The sequence below is a fragment of the Aethalodelphis obliquidens genome, unplaced genomic scaffold (genome assembly GCF_003676395.1).
Source record: "Aethalodelphis obliquidens isolate GAN/ISIS:26980383/991018 unplaced genomic scaffold, ASM367639v1 scaffold25, whole genome shotgun sequence".
NCBI lineage: Eukaryota > Metazoa > Chordata > Mammalia > Artiodactyla > Delphinidae > Aethalodelphis > Aethalodelphis obliquidens.
Window position 1 is genome coordinate 16,551,031 of NW_020837969.1, and position 17,132 is coordinate 16,568,162.

The 17,132-nt window shown below is 36.4% G+C and overlaps 1 pseudogene; it reads left to right on the forward strand.

Annotated features, from left to right (window-relative positions):
* The first annotated feature begins 10,074 nt into the window (after positions 1-10,074).
* Positions 10,075-10,642, forward strand: LOC113628949 (SNRPN upstream reading frame protein pseudogene; annotated as a pseudogene).
* Positions 10,643-17,132: the final 6,490 nt, after the last annotated feature.

The following is a 17,132-nucleotide window of genomic DNA, read 5'->3' on the forward strand; positions in this document are numbered from 1 at the left end:
GGCACGTGTCCTAGCAAATAATGAGTTAAACAAACATAAGCAATTATACTGATTATTATGAGTTGTTACAGTACACAGTTATATAGAGAAATAGGAGGATGTGAGCTAGTAAGTGGTTGGGTCCAATGGTGAAACTATCAGTTACACGGTATACTATCAAATCTACTGAAATGGTTACTGAAATCTCAAGTATATGTTAGAAAAATGCTCAGAAGTCAAACCGTTCCAAGAAAAATCACTTGTGCCCATTATTAGCTCATTATCATGGGCCCTTAAACATGCTCTCTCCTGATGTGGAATGTACTATCTGTGAGAGGGAAGGAGACACTTCCATTATGGGAAAACATGCTTTGGATTAGCACCTGGTAGAGTCACTGAACGCTAGTAAATTTTGCTTCATGCTCATTAAAGTGAAAAGCCAACAATGCTAGCTTGGATCCATTTCTGATACAGCAGATAACTAGCAAAATCACAAGCATTGTTAAAGCATTTCAACTAACATATACAACAAAGGCAGTAAACTGCTTTGGATGTCTCCTAAATAAAAATGACCTGTGTGTTTCCTATGTAAAAATGTCATTTTTCTTTAATGTGGAAAATTCTCCTAAGGAACAAGAGATGCCCACTGGCTTGACTTGCAGTTATGTCTCTTTTTATTCACTGTGCATGGTTACTGATAATTCTTAGCAAATGTGTTTAATTCAGATGATGTCATACTCAATTTTTTTATGAAGTTGTTCTTTGTACATCTCTTCCTAGATCCCAGATTACAAACTCTTCAGAGGGAGCACAACAATGTTTTGTGTTTCTCTACGTGCCAAAAGTAGTCATAATAGAGTTCATATGCACATGCAACAAATGTTGCTTGAATAAATTGCACCTTTATCCAAAAGAGTGAAATATCCTTCCTAGTCATTATACTATCTCTACAGGGTGTTTTGCATATAAAGAATCTAAGAATTAATGAAATTAGATAAAAGACCTTGGAGTATCAGACACAGTGAAATTACCTCCAGTTACTAGAGTCTTAGAAAGTCTGCACCAAGAGAGTGTTTCAAGAGATTCATGGGTAGAGGTTGTACAAAATTAACCACTAAGGTCCCTCAAAACTCTGAAATTCTATGATTAAATACTCTACCAATGCTATTTCACAAATATATCTTTTAATGGTCCTTAAGAGATCCTATTTTACTCATTTTTGAAAGGTCATTTAATTTTTTTGTTGCTGTTAATTTCTTTTTGAATTTTATTTTATTTATTTTTTTATACAGCAGGTTCTTATTAGTCATTCACTTTATACACATCAGTGTATACATGTCAATCCCAATCGCCCAATTCATCACACCACCATCCCCACACGCCGCTGCTTTTCCCCTTTGGTGTCCAAAGGGGATTGTTTGTTCTCTACATCTGTGTCTCACCTTCTGCCCTGCAAACCGGTTCATCTATACCATTTTTCTAGGTTCCATATACATGCGTTAATATGCGATGTTTGTTTTTTTCTTTCTGACTTAATTCATTCTGTATGACACTCTCTAGATTCATCCACATCTCTACAAATGACCCAATTACGTTCCTTTTTATGGCTGAGGAATATTCCATTGTATATATGTACCACATCTTCTTCATCCATTCACCTGGCGATGGGCATTTAGGTTGCTTCCACGACCTGGCTATTATAAATAGTGCTGCAATGAACATTGGGGTGCATGTGTCTTTTTGAATTATGGTGCTCTCAGGGTATATGCCCAGTAGTGGGATTGCTGGGTCATATGGAAATTCTGTTTTTAGTTTTTGAAGGAACCTCCATACTGATCTCCATAGTGGCTGTATCAATTTACATTCCCACCAACAGTGCAAGAGGGTTCCCTTTTCTCCACACCCTCTCCAGAATTTGTTGTTTGCAGATTTTCTGAGGATGACCATTCTAACTGGTGTGATGTGATACCTCATTGTAGTTTTGATTTGCATTTCTCTAATAATTAGTGATATTGGGCAGCTTTTCATGTGCTTCTTGGCCATCTGTATGTCCTCTCTGGAGAAAGGTCTATTTAGGTCTTCTGCCCATTTTTGGATTGGGTTGTTTGTTTTTTTAATATTGAGCTGCATGAACTGTTTATATATCTTGGAGATTAACACTTTGTCCGTTGATTCGTTTGCAAATATTTTTTTCCATTCTGAGGGTTATCTTTTGGTCTTGTTTGTAGTTTCCTTTGCTTTGCAAAAGCTTGTAAGGTTCATTAGGTCAGATTTCTTTATTATTGTTTTTATTTCCATTACTCTAGAAGTAGGAGGTGGATCAAAAAAGATCTTGTGATTTATGTCAAAGAGTGTTCTTCCTAAGTTTTCCTCTAAGAGTTTTATAGTGTCCGGTCTTACATTTAATTCTCTAATCCATTTTGAGTTTATTTTTCTGTATGGTGTTAGGGAGAGTTCTAATTTCATTCTTTTATATGTATGTCCAGTTTTCCTAGCACCACTTATTGAAGAGGCTGTTTTTTCTCCATTGTATATCCTTGCCTCCTTTGTCATAGATTAGTTGACCATAGGTGTATGGGTTTATCTCTGGGCTTTCTATCCTGTTCCATTGATCTATATTTCTGTTTTTGTGCCAGTACCATATTGTCTTGATTACTGTAGCTTTGTAGTATAGTCTGAAGTCAGGGAGTCTGATTGCTCCAGCTCTGTTTTTTTCCCTCAAGACTGCTTTGGCTATTCGGGGTCTTTTGTGACTCCATACAAATTTTAAGATTTTTTGTTCTAGTTCTGTAAAGAATGTCATTGGTGATTTGATAGGGATTGCACTGAATATGTATATTGCTTTGGGTAGTATAGTCATTTTCACAATATTGATTCTTCCAATCCAAGAACATGGTATATCTCTCCATCTGTTGGTATCATCATTAATTTCTTTCATCCGTGTTTTATAGTTTTCTGCATACAGGTCTTTTGTCTCCCTAGGTAGGTTTATCCATAGGCATTCTATTCTTTTTGTTGCAATGGTAAATGGGAGTGTTTTCTTAATTTCTCTTTCAGATTTTTCATATTTAGCACATAAGAATGCAAGGGATTTCTGTACATTAATTTTGTATCCTGCAACTTTACCAAATGCATTGATTAGCTCTAGTAGTTTTCTGGTGGCATCTTTAGGATTCTCTATGTATAGTATCATGTCATCTGCAAACAGTGACAGTTTTACTTCTTCTTTTCCAATTTGTATTCCTTTTATTTCTTTTTCTTCTCTGATTGCCATGGCTAGGACTTCCAAAACTATGTTGAATAATAGTGGTGAGAGTGGATATCCTTGTCTTGTTCCTGATCTTAGAAGAAATGCTTTCAGTTTTTCACCATTGAGAATGATGTTTATTGTGGGTTTGTCATATATGGCCTTTATTATGTTGAGGTAGGTTCCCTCTATGCCCACTTTCTGGAGAGTTTTTATCATACATGGGTATTGAATTTTGTCAAAAGCTTTTTCTGCATCTATTGAGATTATCACATGGTTTTTCTTCTTCAATTTGTTATTATGGTGTATCACATTGATTGATTTGCGTGTATTGAAGAATCGTTGCATCCCTGGGATAAATCCCATTTGATCATGGTGTATAATCCTTTTAATATGTTGTTGGATTCTGTTTGCTAGTATTTTGTTCAGGATTTTTTCATCTATAGTCATCAGTGATATTTGTCTGTAATTTTCTTTTTTTGTAGTATCTTTGTTTCGTTTTGGTATCAGGGTGATGGTGGCCTCATAGAATGAGTTTGGGAGTGTTCCTTCCTCTGCAATTTCTTGGAAGAGTTTGAGAAGGATGGGTGTTAGCTGGTCTTTAAATGTTTGATAGAATTCACCTGTGAGCCATCTGGTCCTGGACTTTTGTTTGTTGGAAGATTTTTAATCACAGTTTCAATTTCATTACTTGTGACTGGTCTTTTCATATTTTCTATTTCTTCCTGGTTCAGTCTTGGAAGGTTATACGTTTCTGAGAATTTGTCCATTTCTTCCAGGTTGTCCATTTTATTGGCATAGAGTTGCTTGTAGTAGTCTCTTAGGATGTTTTGTATTTCTGCGGTGTCTGTTGTAACTTCTCCTTTTTCATTTCTAATTTTATTGATTTGAATCCTCTTCCTCTTTTTCTTGATGAGTCTGGCTAATAATGGTTTATCAATTTTGTTTATCTTCTCAAAGAACCAGCTTTTAGTTTTATTGATCCTTGCTATTGTTTTCTTTGTTTCTATTTCATTCATTCTGCTGTGATCTTTATGATTTCTTTCCTTCTGCTAACTTTGGGTTTCGTTTGTTCTTCTTTCTCTAGTTCCTTTAGGTGTAAGGTTAGACTGTTTATTTGAGATTTTTCTTGTTTCTTGAGGTAGGCTTGTATAGCTATAAACTTCCCTCTTAGAACTGCTTTTGCTGCATCCCATAGGTTTTGGATCGTCGTGTTTTCATTGTCATTTGTCTCTAGGTATTTTTTGATTTCCTCTTTGATTTCTTCACTGATCAATTGGTTAATTAGTAACGTATTGTTTAGCCTCCATGTGTTTGTGTTTTTTACGTTTTTTTCCCTGTTAACTGATTTTTAATCTCATAGCGCTGTGGTCAGAAAAGATGCTTGATATGATTTCAATTTTCTTGAATTTACTGAGGCTTGATTTGTGACCCGAGTTGTGATCTGTCCCGGAGAATGTTCCATGCTCACCTGAGCAGAAAGTGTAATCTGCTGTTTTTGGTTGGAATGTCCTATAAATATCAGTTATATATCTGGTCTCTTGTGTCATTTAAAGCTTGTGTTTCCTTGATAATTTTCTGTTTGGATGATCTGTCTATTGGTGTAAATGAGGTGTTAAAGTCCCCCACAATTACTGTGTTACTGTCAATTTCCTCTTTTATAGCTGCTAGCAGTTGCCTTATGTATTGAGGTGCTCCTATGTTGGGTGCATATATATTTATAATTGTTATATCTTCTTCTTGGATTGATCCCTTGATCATTATGTCATGTCCTTCCTTGTCTCTTGTAACATTGTTTATTTTAAAATCTATTTTATCTGATATGAGTATTTCTACTCCATCTTTCTTTTGATTTCCATTTGCATGGAATATCTTCTTCCATCCCCTCACTTTCAGTTTGAATGTGTCCCTAGGTCTGAAGTGGGTCTCTTGTAGACAGCATATATACGGGTCCTCTTTTTGAATCCATTCAGCAAGACTGTGTCTTTTGGTTGGAGCATTTAATCCATTCACGTTTAAGGTAATTATCGATATGTAAGTTCCTATGACCATTTTCTTGTTTTGGGTTCGTTTTTGTAGGTCCTTTTCTTCTCTTGGGTTTCCCACTTAGAGAAGTTCCTTTAGCATTTGGTGTAGAGCTGGTTTGGCGGTGCTGAATTCTCTTAGCTTTTACTTGTCTGTATAGCTTTTGATTTCTCTATCGAATCTGAATGAGATCCTTGCCGGGTAGTGTTATCAGTTGCAGGTTCTTTCCTCTCATCACTTTAAGTATATCATGCCACTCCCTTCTGGCTTGTAGAGTTTCTGCTGAGAAATCAGCTGTTAACCTTTTGCGTTAATCATTTTTCTCTTGCTGCTTTCAATAATTTTTCTTTGTCTTTATTTTTTGGCAATTTGATTACTATGTGTCTCAGAGTGTTTCTCTTTCAGTTTATCCTGTATGGGACTCTCTGCACTTCCTGGACTTGGGTGGCTATTTCCTTTCCCATGTTAGGGACGTTTTCAACTATAATCTCTTCAAGTATTTTCTTGGGTCTTTTCTCTCTTTATTCTCCTTCTGGGACCCCTATAATGCAATGTTGTTGTGTTTAATGTTGTCACAGAGGTCTCTTAGGCTGTCTTCATTTCTTTTCCTTCTTTTTTCTTTATTCTGTTCCACATCAGTGAATTCCACCATTCTGTCTTCCAGGTCACTTATCCATTCTTCTGCCTCAGTTATTCTGCTATTGATTCCTTCTAGTGTAGTTTTCATTTCAGTTATTGTGTTGTTCATCTGTGTTTCTTTGTTTTTAATTCTTCTAGATCTTTATTAACATTTCTTGTATCTTCTCAATCTTTGCCTCCATTCTTTTTCCGAGGTCCTGGATCATCTTCACTATCATTATTCTGAATTCTCTTTCTGAAAGGTTGCCTATCTTCACTTCATTTAGTTGTTTTCCTGGGGTTTTACCTTGTTCCTTCATCTGGTACATAGCCCTCTGCCTTTTCATCTTGTCTATCTTTCTGTGAATGTGGTTTTTGTTCCACAGGCTGCAGGACTGTAGTTCTTTTTGCTTCCACTGTCTGTCCTCTGGTGGATGAGGCTATCTAAGAGGCTTGTGCAAGTTTCCTGATGGGAGGGACTGGTGGTGGGTAGAGCTGGCTGTTTCTTTGGTGGGCAGACCTCAGTAAAACTTTAATCTGCTTGACTGCTGATAGGTGGGGCTGGGTTCCCTCCCTGTTGGTTGTTTGGCCTGAAGCGACCCAACACTGGAGTCTACCTGGGCTCTTTGGTGGGGCTAATGACAGACTCTGCGAGGGCTCACGCCAAGGAGTTTTCCCAGAACTGTGCTGCCAGTGTCCTTGTCCCCACGGTGAGCCACAGCCACCCCCGCCTCTGCAGGAGACCCTCCAACACTAGCAGGTAGGTCTGGTTCTGTCTCTCCTGGGGTCACTGCTCCTTCCCCTGGGCCCCAATGAGCACACTACTTTGTGTGTGCCCTCCAAGAGTGGAGTCTTTTTTTCTCCCAGTCCTGTCGAAGTCCTGCAATCAAATCCTGCTAGCCTTCAAAGTCTGATTCTCTAGGAATTCCTCCTCCCGTTGCTTGACCCCCAGGTTGGGAAGCCTGACGTGGGGCTCAGAACCTTCACTCCAGTGGGTGGGCTTCTGTGGTATAAATGTCCTCCAGTTTGTGAGTCACCCACCCAGCAGTTACGGGATTTGATTTTATTGTGATTACGCCCCTCCTACTGTCTCATTGTGGCTTCTTTGTCTTTGGATGTGGGGTATCTTTTTGGGTGAATTCCAGTGTCTTCCTGTCAATGATTGTTCAGCAGTTAGTTGTGATTCTGGTGTTCTTGCAAGAGGGCATGAGAGCACATCCTTCTACTCTGCCATCTTGAACCAATCTCCTGGGTTGTGGCGGCATTCTTGACTCACAGCCTGTCCTTTCAATTCACCTCCTGCTCTGCTGCCAGAATCACCTTGCTGGTTACCCTTCTTCATCACCCAAACGTGCCCCAGGGCACAGCGAGGAAGCCCATTTAATTTTTTTAAGTGAGTTAATTAGTGAGCAAAATAATCTTGAGTGATTGCAGGTGGCAATACTACCCTATTACCCTACTAAAAGCTAAGGTGACACCAACTTAATTAAGGGTGACTGATAATTCTCCTTTATTACTACACCTGAATTCATATTTAGATACTTTTCATTAATGCTCTTGGGGGTCAGTTAAAAGATAAAGGGGAACTCAGCTCATTAATAAAATTTAGAAGTTGAGTTTCCAGGCTCTATATGCTAATTACTCTCTGCCACCACTAAGGCATTTTAAATCTGCATAGATGAACACACAAGCAATGAGAAGAGACTGTCTGGAAATGAACCTAGAAGAACGAAAAAAAAGTAACACACAGAATAAACAAGATCAACAGTGCTGCCAATTCTTGTCTTGTCCCAGTGGTACTTTTAACTTATTAATGTTGGCTTATGCTGTTCTCGGCTGACCTGCTATTATAAAAGCCTCACTGTTTGGTAACCAAAGGGAAAAGCATTCTTCTAGCTGATAACCTGATTATTACTTTTGAAAACAAGGGACATAGCAGGTAATGATCTTTCTGCATGGGACCTCTGCAATTTGTAATCACTCAAGCTTTCAGAACATAAAGATGTGACCTTGTGCTTCCTATATTGTGCAATGCTGATTGGTACAAGGAAAATGCCAATAGAATCCTCCTAATTGGCTCCCAACACAAGTGGAGTGATCACCACGCAAATCATTAATAAAGACTCATTTCATTTACTCTAAATAAAGGAGCATTAACAAATCTCTTTTATTTGAATGTCCCTTTGCATATGTGTGTCTGTTATTTAAAAGTATGACCAGTTCATCTGGGAGATTGGGATTGACATATATACACTAATATGTATAAAATGGATAACTAATAAGAACCTGCTGTATAAAAAAAAAATAAAATTTAAAAATATATATATATTCCTCCTGTTCTTAAAACAATCCTCCTTTGTGATATGGTATCACAACATTAAAATAAAATCTTTTAGGGCTTCCCTGGTGGTGCAGTGGTTGAGAGTCTGCCTGCCGATGCAGGGGACATGGGTTCGTGCCCCGGTCTGGGAAGATCCCACATGCCGCAGAGCGGCTGGGCCCGTGAGCCATGGCCACTGAGCCTGCACGTCCGGAGCCTGTGCTCCGCAACAGGAGAGGCCACAACAGTGAGAGGCCCGCGTACCACAAATAAATAAATAAATTAAATACAATCTTTTAAACCTTAAAAAAATAAAAAATAAAAAGTATGACCAGGTTTGACCCTGAAGCCTTTTTGTCGGTAATGTAAACTCTTGTTACATTTCTAGCTTTTTCCTGACATTAGCATTCCAGTTGAATGGTGATCATTAAATCAATTTTAACGTAATAATTGAGAGCATTCTTTGATTGCAGTTTTTAAAAAGGTGCACTACCCATGAATATTTCCTTCACGATGCTGAAAACTAGTGAAAATACTACACTGATAATTTTCTATTAAACAGCAAAATGAGAGTTTGACTATGACTTAATAACACCTTCACACTGTATGGAAGGTGATTTCCATAGGAAAATTGATGGCATTTTATCTGTCCTGCATATTGTTGAAGGACCCTGTTCTCTCTTTAAGTAAACTTTCTTACGAAAAACTCACTTACTCCCTTGAAATCAGCACACATTATGCAACCTTCAAATAATACCTCTTCCGGGGAACCTTTCCTGATATCCTCCAGAATGAATCTTCTCCTCCTTATGACACCTACCATTTTTTACTTTTTCTTTACAATTCACAGTTCTGAGGGGTATCATTCACTTAGACATGAACAGCAACCCCTGGAGTTGTGTAGCCACAATGTGCACAAAATAGGTAGCAGTCCTGAGGAGATTTACCTCATTCACCTTCTTGGTAATATTAGCTGGGAGCCAAAGTGTATCATTTAAGGCGATAAAAATCAAATTTTAGAAATATAAGCATATTTAACAGTAAAACAGCAAATACTAAATAAACGTTGATAATGCTATTGATTAAATTCCAGTGGTAAGAGGAAGGGAGGAAGAAGCAAAAGTGGAAACACCTAATTTTAACACCAAGCAAATAGAGAAGCAACAAATACCATGTAAATTAATGGATGACTAAAAACACTATATAAAGCTATCATTTGAAAGGTAACCACTGAGCAATTATCCAAACCTAGCTACCAGAAAAACTTTTCACAAACAAATAAATTAGACTACATGGTGAAAAACTTCTGAAAATTTACAAACACATAAAATCTGACATAAGGCAGATGAAAAGACAATCATGATTATATTAATCAGTGTAAATATAATACATATCACATGTGATATATATAAACAAATGTTACACAAATACAAACAAATCATTAAAACATTGCTGAAAGACACAAAAAAGAATTTGATCAGACTTCCAGGAAAGCCGTGCGATAAACTTGGCATATACATCTCTCCTCAGCAAAACCACCATTTAACTGGTAAATATTATAAAACACAAATGTTTAAAACCTCTGGAAATTGACCTAAGGGCATACCGCAAATCAGTAAGCATTTATTCAAGAAAAACTCCTAAACGTCGATAAGAACAGTGAGAATCGGTGACATTTCAGCCAGAACCTGCTCCCATTCCTTCCGCAACTTCATAATACAGAATGTCTACTCTATTTCTTGAGGCCAACAAGATGCGAGCTCCTTTAACACCACTCCCAGTCAAAAGGCTAAGATTTCACCCCAGGAGAGGCAGGTTGCCAGCATCTCTCACCTCAGTCACCGGCCCTCCTAGTGAAGAGGATTAGTCAAATCATGAGGCAAAGATGGAATATTTCAGTAAACGGTGTTCGAACCAGATAGACATATAAAAAAATGAAATTGAATCCATTTCTCATTTTACATACCAGAAAAAACTCTAAATAAAACAAAAATTTAAATATAAATAAAACCATTAAAGTAACATAAAATAATATGGAAGAATTCCTTTAAAACCGAAAGTGAATACAGCCTAACTATTTCTGAAAACCCAGAATCCTTAAAATACTAACAACTTACTACGTAAAGAAAAAAATTTCCATTTGGCCAGAAATAATAAGCAAAATTAAAGGGTATATGACAGCGCAGAGTGGAGCGGCTGCCAGAGATGCCTAACTTTGTGTTCTGAGGAGCGGCCAGCGTCAAGATGGAGCAGGCCAGGGGCCGTTTACACCTGAGACGGACCACAGAACAGCACGTACCAGAGGTAGAAGTCCAAGCCAAACGGAGAAGAAGAGCCTCACTGAGCAACCAGGAGTGTCACCTGTACCCAAGGCGATCTCAGCAGTACCTGTGGTGGATTTCCAGGTGGAACTGAGACAGGCATTCTTAGCTGAGACACCAAGAGGTGATTAAAGCAGTATTGGAACACCCAGGTAGCTGATTCCAAGAGAGAAAACAAAACAAAACAAAACAGGTTAGAGTTGATGCAGTCATGATCAAGAATAAAGAACTAATTAAAGGGTAGCGTGTTTGGAGGTCATTTAATTATTTGGGATATGTTCAAAAAAATTATTTTTTCTTAAAGGCTTCATACAAATAAACACATAGCAGAAAGTTTAAAAAAGTAAAAGCAGGATCTTAATGCTTTTACCCTGACACTTTTGTCATGTGTTACTTTCCAGACATTGTATAGTCCTTGCTTTTTAGGTAGTTTTATTCATATTTAACTTGTACTGATTTTCAGCTTAACATATGAAAAATATTTCATTATAAATAGCTGATGAATATCCTGCTAATATGTTTTATAATTCCTTTTTGTGAGAAACTTCATTTCTTCTGCTGGTAATTTGAAATAAAGCTTCAGTGAATTGCTTTGCATAAAACTTTAGATAGGATCATTTCCTTGGATATGCAGAGGTAAAAATAAATAGAGTCAAGGAATTTGAAATTAAGGTACATTTTCTGAATTGTATTATGAATTATATTAGTCTGTATTGTTGTGAAAAAATATAGTGCCAGTTACACTTTCATCTGCACTGGTTATGTTAATTACATACAATTTGTTTCTATTGAATTATAAATACACATCACATCCATTAGCAAATGAGAAGCTAAGTATTTCCCATGCTTATTTACTAATTATTTTTTTGTTTTATCTTTTTCTTACCTTGTTTTTACCAATGTGTTTGAATCAGCTGACAATGTAATAAAGCTATTAATCTACGATTTTTCAATGTTATGTAGATTTATTTACAGTGTGTCTTCTTGTGTTGGTTGCTTCGATTTTTAGGAAAATGCTATTAATTTTTATTTAATACTTTATTTTTCCTTTCTGACTTTTTAAAATTTTAAGATCTCAATCCAAAGGGCTTAAAATATACTTTTTAGAAACTAAGAGAGGAAAGGGGTTTATAGATGAGTTTTCTTCTAGATTTTCTTTATTTCTGTTTTGAAATATAACCCCTCAACTCAAATTAATTAGGCCTGTTTATGGCCACCATTTCGAATTTTAAAGCAAAGGGAAAACCCTCCCCAGCTGAATCCTTTACCCAACATTCCCCAGTAATTGCTTGGATTTGATTGCAAACAACAGAATCTGATCATTGTCCTCAGCTGTTCCCCAGAGTAAAGGCATTTTTTAAATAAGTGCTCATATGACTTTTTTTAACCAAGAATTTTTTGGGTCCTCAGTGCAGTTTACATACTCTTGTAAGTTCTGAGTAAAGTATTATTTAAATTATACATTATGATCTATAAGTAGGGCTATCCAATTTGCTGAGTTTCAAGTGCTGGTTTCATCTAAACAGTACTAGTTACTAGGATTGTTCTAGAGCAGGAGTTGGTAAAGTATCTGGCCCATTTATTGCCTGTTTTTGTAAATAAAATTTTATTGGCACACAGCCATGTCTTATTTATTTAAGTATGGCCTATGGCTGTTATGGGCAGTACAGTGGCAGATGGGAGTATTTGTGACAGGTTGAATGGCAGGCAAAGTCTACAATATTTATTACCTTTCCCTTTAAAAGAAAAAGTTGGGTAACCTCTCTCTTAGAGAACCACTTTCAAAGATGAAGACACTAAGGTGGAGGCAGTAGGGGAGTGGTGATACTATACAATGTGGTGAAAGGAAAGGGGCTGTAGAAGGAGAGTATATGAAGTAAATATTCCAGGGTAGAGAACCAGATGAATTTCTGGGATAAGGGTCAGGTCTAAGACTCGTGCTAAAGTTTGCTATACATGTAATGGGTAAAGACATTTTAACAATTGATATGTTTTCTTTTTCATTATAAAAATCTAAATCATGTCAGTGATAGCCAAGAAAAATGGGAAGGTAAACCACAGACTTTAAATACCCATGTTTCAACCGCGGCAGCACGAGGTTGAATTTTCTTTCATTCTGCCCATTTGCTTTTCTTTTGAAAATGTAGTTAATTGTAATCATGCTTTTAAACTATTCCACTTACATGTATATAATTAATGTTCCTTCATTTTATTACATAGTCCTCCCAACTATCATTTGTAATAAATAAATGATGGTCCATTCATAAAAAAAGGGTATATGACAGATTGATGGGGAAACATCTATAACCATATCACAGATAAATGGTTAGTCTTTCTAATATATAGGAAGTTTTAGAAATCAATAAGGGAAGGATTAGCAACGGTAAACAAAAGGATCCAAAGGTACAAACAGATAATTCTCAGAAAAATTCAAATGACTCTTTGACAGATGTCAACCTCAGCTATAAAATGAGAAATGCAAATTACATTACCCTGAAATACCATTTTTAACCTTTCAGATTGGCAAAAACTCAAAGTTTTATGGAGCTGTGGAGTGTAAAATTTTACTATCCCTATGCAAGGCAAATAGGATCTATCAAAGTTACAAATACATATAATTTTTGACAGAGCAATTCTACTTTGGGGTTTATACAACAGATATAAGTACTTGAATATGTGCATAATAATGTATGTATAACTGTATTCATTGAAGCATTATCAACAAAGGATTGGAAAATTACCTTACCATTTTTCAATAGGGGACTGGTCAAGTAAATTATAGTATATTCAATGGGATTTAAAAATTGCATAAACTCTACATACTGACTGAAATGAAATATTGTTTACAAAAAAAGCAAAGCTTAGAACAGTGTGTTTAATATACCATCATTTTTGTAAAAAAGTGAGAAACTAAGGTATATATTTGGTTTTGTTTGCATATACAAATAGAAACGCTGAAAGGATGTGCAAGGAACTAATAATAATAGTATTCTAATGATGTGGGCCATGGGAACTGGATGGAGACAAGTGTGAGATCAGGAGGAAGACTTTTCAATGTATACTTTTTTAATATATTTAACCATGTGCACTAATTTCCCACTCAAAACAAATCGATTTTTTAAATGAAAACTTAAGATGATATAGGTGAGACAATTCATTCTCCCTGGCCCAGTCACCACTCCTTTTTGTGAAACCCTCCAGAAAAATATGCCTACAGACAACAAATGCAAAAAAGTAAAATAAAATGCAACATCTATTACTAGGTGAGTGAGGTTTTGGCCCCAAACTCCACAGATGAACCACCTGGAGAACTCTTTCAGTCTTGTGTGGAGACGTAAATGGACTCCATCCTCTTGAAAGCAAATTGGAATCTCGGAGTTACATACACCCAGGGTCAGAGAAAGAGAAAGCAGAGAGAGAATAGGAACAACATTTTCTCCAAAGCCCAGGGGCAACCTAGGCCTTCTCCAGTCAGAGCTGTAGCTGAGGGCTAGGCTGCCACACAATCAGATTGGTGCCTGAAACCCTCTTTCCTCTGCCTCGTAGAAACGTTGGAAGGGAGATAAATGTCCCTCAGTATCTTATGGTTAGAATGAGAAGAGAAACCACACATACTCTGATTTTCACTCCTTCAAGGCCCCACTTCTAGAAAATGTGAATCAATCCATATCATGGAACTGGAGCACTATTCCTTGTTTGGGGGAAATGGATTTTATTGACCTTGATCAACACTCAGAGACAAGCGGTTAAGGGAGAGCCCTGTGCTCCCCACAGAGGCTAACTAGATGTTTCCAAGAATAAATTCAGGAGTTTATCAGTTATAAAAGACACGGGTTTATTCTTTCCTGTCAATAAATATTTACACATACATAACCTACATGAATTGACTCTACAATGGGCATACACTTTTTATAAATTGAAAAAAATCTCACATTTACCCAAGTGGAAATGTAATTATAGGTAATACAATGCACACAGTTTCAGCTTAAATTTTCAATGGAGCATTTCTGCATGCTAACATAGACACAGAAGCTGTTCTATGGAGGTCCCAGAGACAGATCTATTCAATCATTTGCATACTATTAAACGACACTTTTCTAGTGAAACTAGAAGGTATTAAGCCTCTATCAATGTATTTTCTAATCTATTTTATCAATGTTGCCATGAGAGGTTCAGAGGTTAAATATTTCCATGTGTGGCTCTTCAATTTTTTTCATAATTCACGTGAATTAGAAGTTTAAATGTAGTATAATAGTTTAATAATATAAAACTTAAGTACCTAGTATTTAGAATATGAGGATTCTGGACAGCCAAAAATTCCAGATAATTGAGTCAGTCATCATTATGAATATTAGATCATATCTATATAACATATATAGATATTATATACCTATATAATACAATAGATATATAGAATCTATCATATAGAATATTGTATATAATCTAATATATAATTTATTCTGTATAATCTAATATGTAATCTATTATATGGATCCATAATAGACGTTATATATACATATGCATAATAGATATAAAAAGGCCTATTAAAATATGTGGATTTATTTGCATAGCTTAGCTTTTTCACCTATTTCTTGTTTTTTTCTCCCTGCCATTATTATCAGTGATCCCGTATAGCACTTTTTCTCCCTATTCCTAATTTTCTCATTTTCCATCTACTATGAGCTGAGGAATCATGTTGAAGATTCTTTAAATAAAATGTAATGTAAGATTAGGCTTTGAAATAAGGGCTAAGGGAATCACTTGAAGCCATGGGCATGGGATTTTAATGCAGGTACTTAGAGACATCTACTTTGGCTGGGTAGAGAGCTTTGTTGCTTATTGCTTTGGGCTACCTCTATTAGAAGAGTGTGACACTGTAAAAGTTTGAGCAAAATTAGGCTACCCCATTATTTTATTCCTTGATTTTTTATAAAAAGAATTGTATTAAAATGCATATAAAATCATAAGATAAAATAATTTTTTAAAGTAAAGAAAAAATGAGGTGAAATGTAAGGCAAAGGGAAAGAAAAGAGAGCCAGGGGAAAGACTCATCACAATGCCAACCAGTCCTCCAGATGAGTAACAGATTTGCTTTCATGCTTTGTAGTCAATCCAAAGAAGGTAACAAAATCCATGTTGTCCACTTAGTGTAAATAAAACAAGTTGTTTCAACAAAGCACAGATTTTGTGGATAGGGAGTCCAGAAAGCAATTTTTCCTTGGTTTCTCATCAAGAAGTCATTGTGAAACATAAAAATAACACCCTCAACCACTTTATAAGAGATGCAAGGATAAATATCACCAGACTGTTTTTATAAAATTCTACAACATAAGTCAACAGCACAACTCAATGGAAAAAATTCTATGGGGGAAAGAAAATGTTGCAGCTCACTGAAAACACATAAAATGACTTATTCCAAAACAAAACAACAGTTGACTATGGTTGCTCCTGGTGGCCCAATGGTAGTGTTTTTGACAGTGTCAGGTACACACTTGGTCAGGTGACAGTGTGGATCTACTTAACTCCTCCAATCACTGAAAGAGGTCCTCCAAGTCCCACCAGTCTGCCCCAGTTCCTCAGCACATCAGATAAATCTTGATTTAAGCCAAGGAAACACAGTGGTGAACTTCACTGTTATTCCAAATATCCACATAAAATATGGTTGCTCACTATGGGCTTTAGAACAAGGAAAGTAGAGACAAATTAATCAGAGGAAACAAAACACTCATTGGAGACATTACTGTCAGTGGTTAATAGTCAATGCATGAAGCAACCTGGATGAAGTACTAGCTTATGGCTAAAGGCACATCCAACATAAAGAGGGGAAAAGTGAAAGAAATTTCAACATATGAATACAGTACTACTCTTTTTTTTGCCGTGAAAGCAAGCCAAAATGTTAACACTGACTTCTTAACTTTACTTTCTATATAAACAAGCAGCATTAGCATTTCCCCAGAGCAAAGGGTAGAAAATTGTTCATAATGAGGTAAGATTTGGAATTAAAAACACAAACAGCAGTGTACTTGAACAAAGTCAAATTATCTAGTGCAAACAATGGATCAATTGAGTGAAAAGATAACCAAATCTCCAATGCCCAGGGGCCTAGAAGGATAGCTATTACACTGAAAGATTTTATGCATCAATTTTCTTACATGTTAGAGAAGGGAACAGTTTAACCTTGACACCAAGAGCTCTGCACACACCAATGCCTAAAGGTAACTTAGCGCTCAATTGAAGTAGGTCAGGAACCTCTTGGAAAGATGGATGACCGTCAGCTATTAAATTAATTTTTAACTATATACTCAAAGAGTGGACATTAAAGATTCATTGAGCTTTGCAGTTCTAAAGAAAGAGTGCCAGAAGTACAGTTCTTAGAATGTAAACCCTAAAATACAGAGACTATTTCTGTATAAATCACTTTGCTCAGCACCAAAACCATGTCAATGAATACTAAAAGTACTTAACAAATACTTTTTTAAAAGAGGATGCTAAGGAATCAGGACTCTCGATTGGAAGAGACAGATACCCCTCTCAAACCAGCTATCTCAGAAAAGGAACTGGCAGCTGCCCTAACCAAACTTCGGGAAGATCATGGGCAAAGCTGGGCCTCAAGCTGGGACCA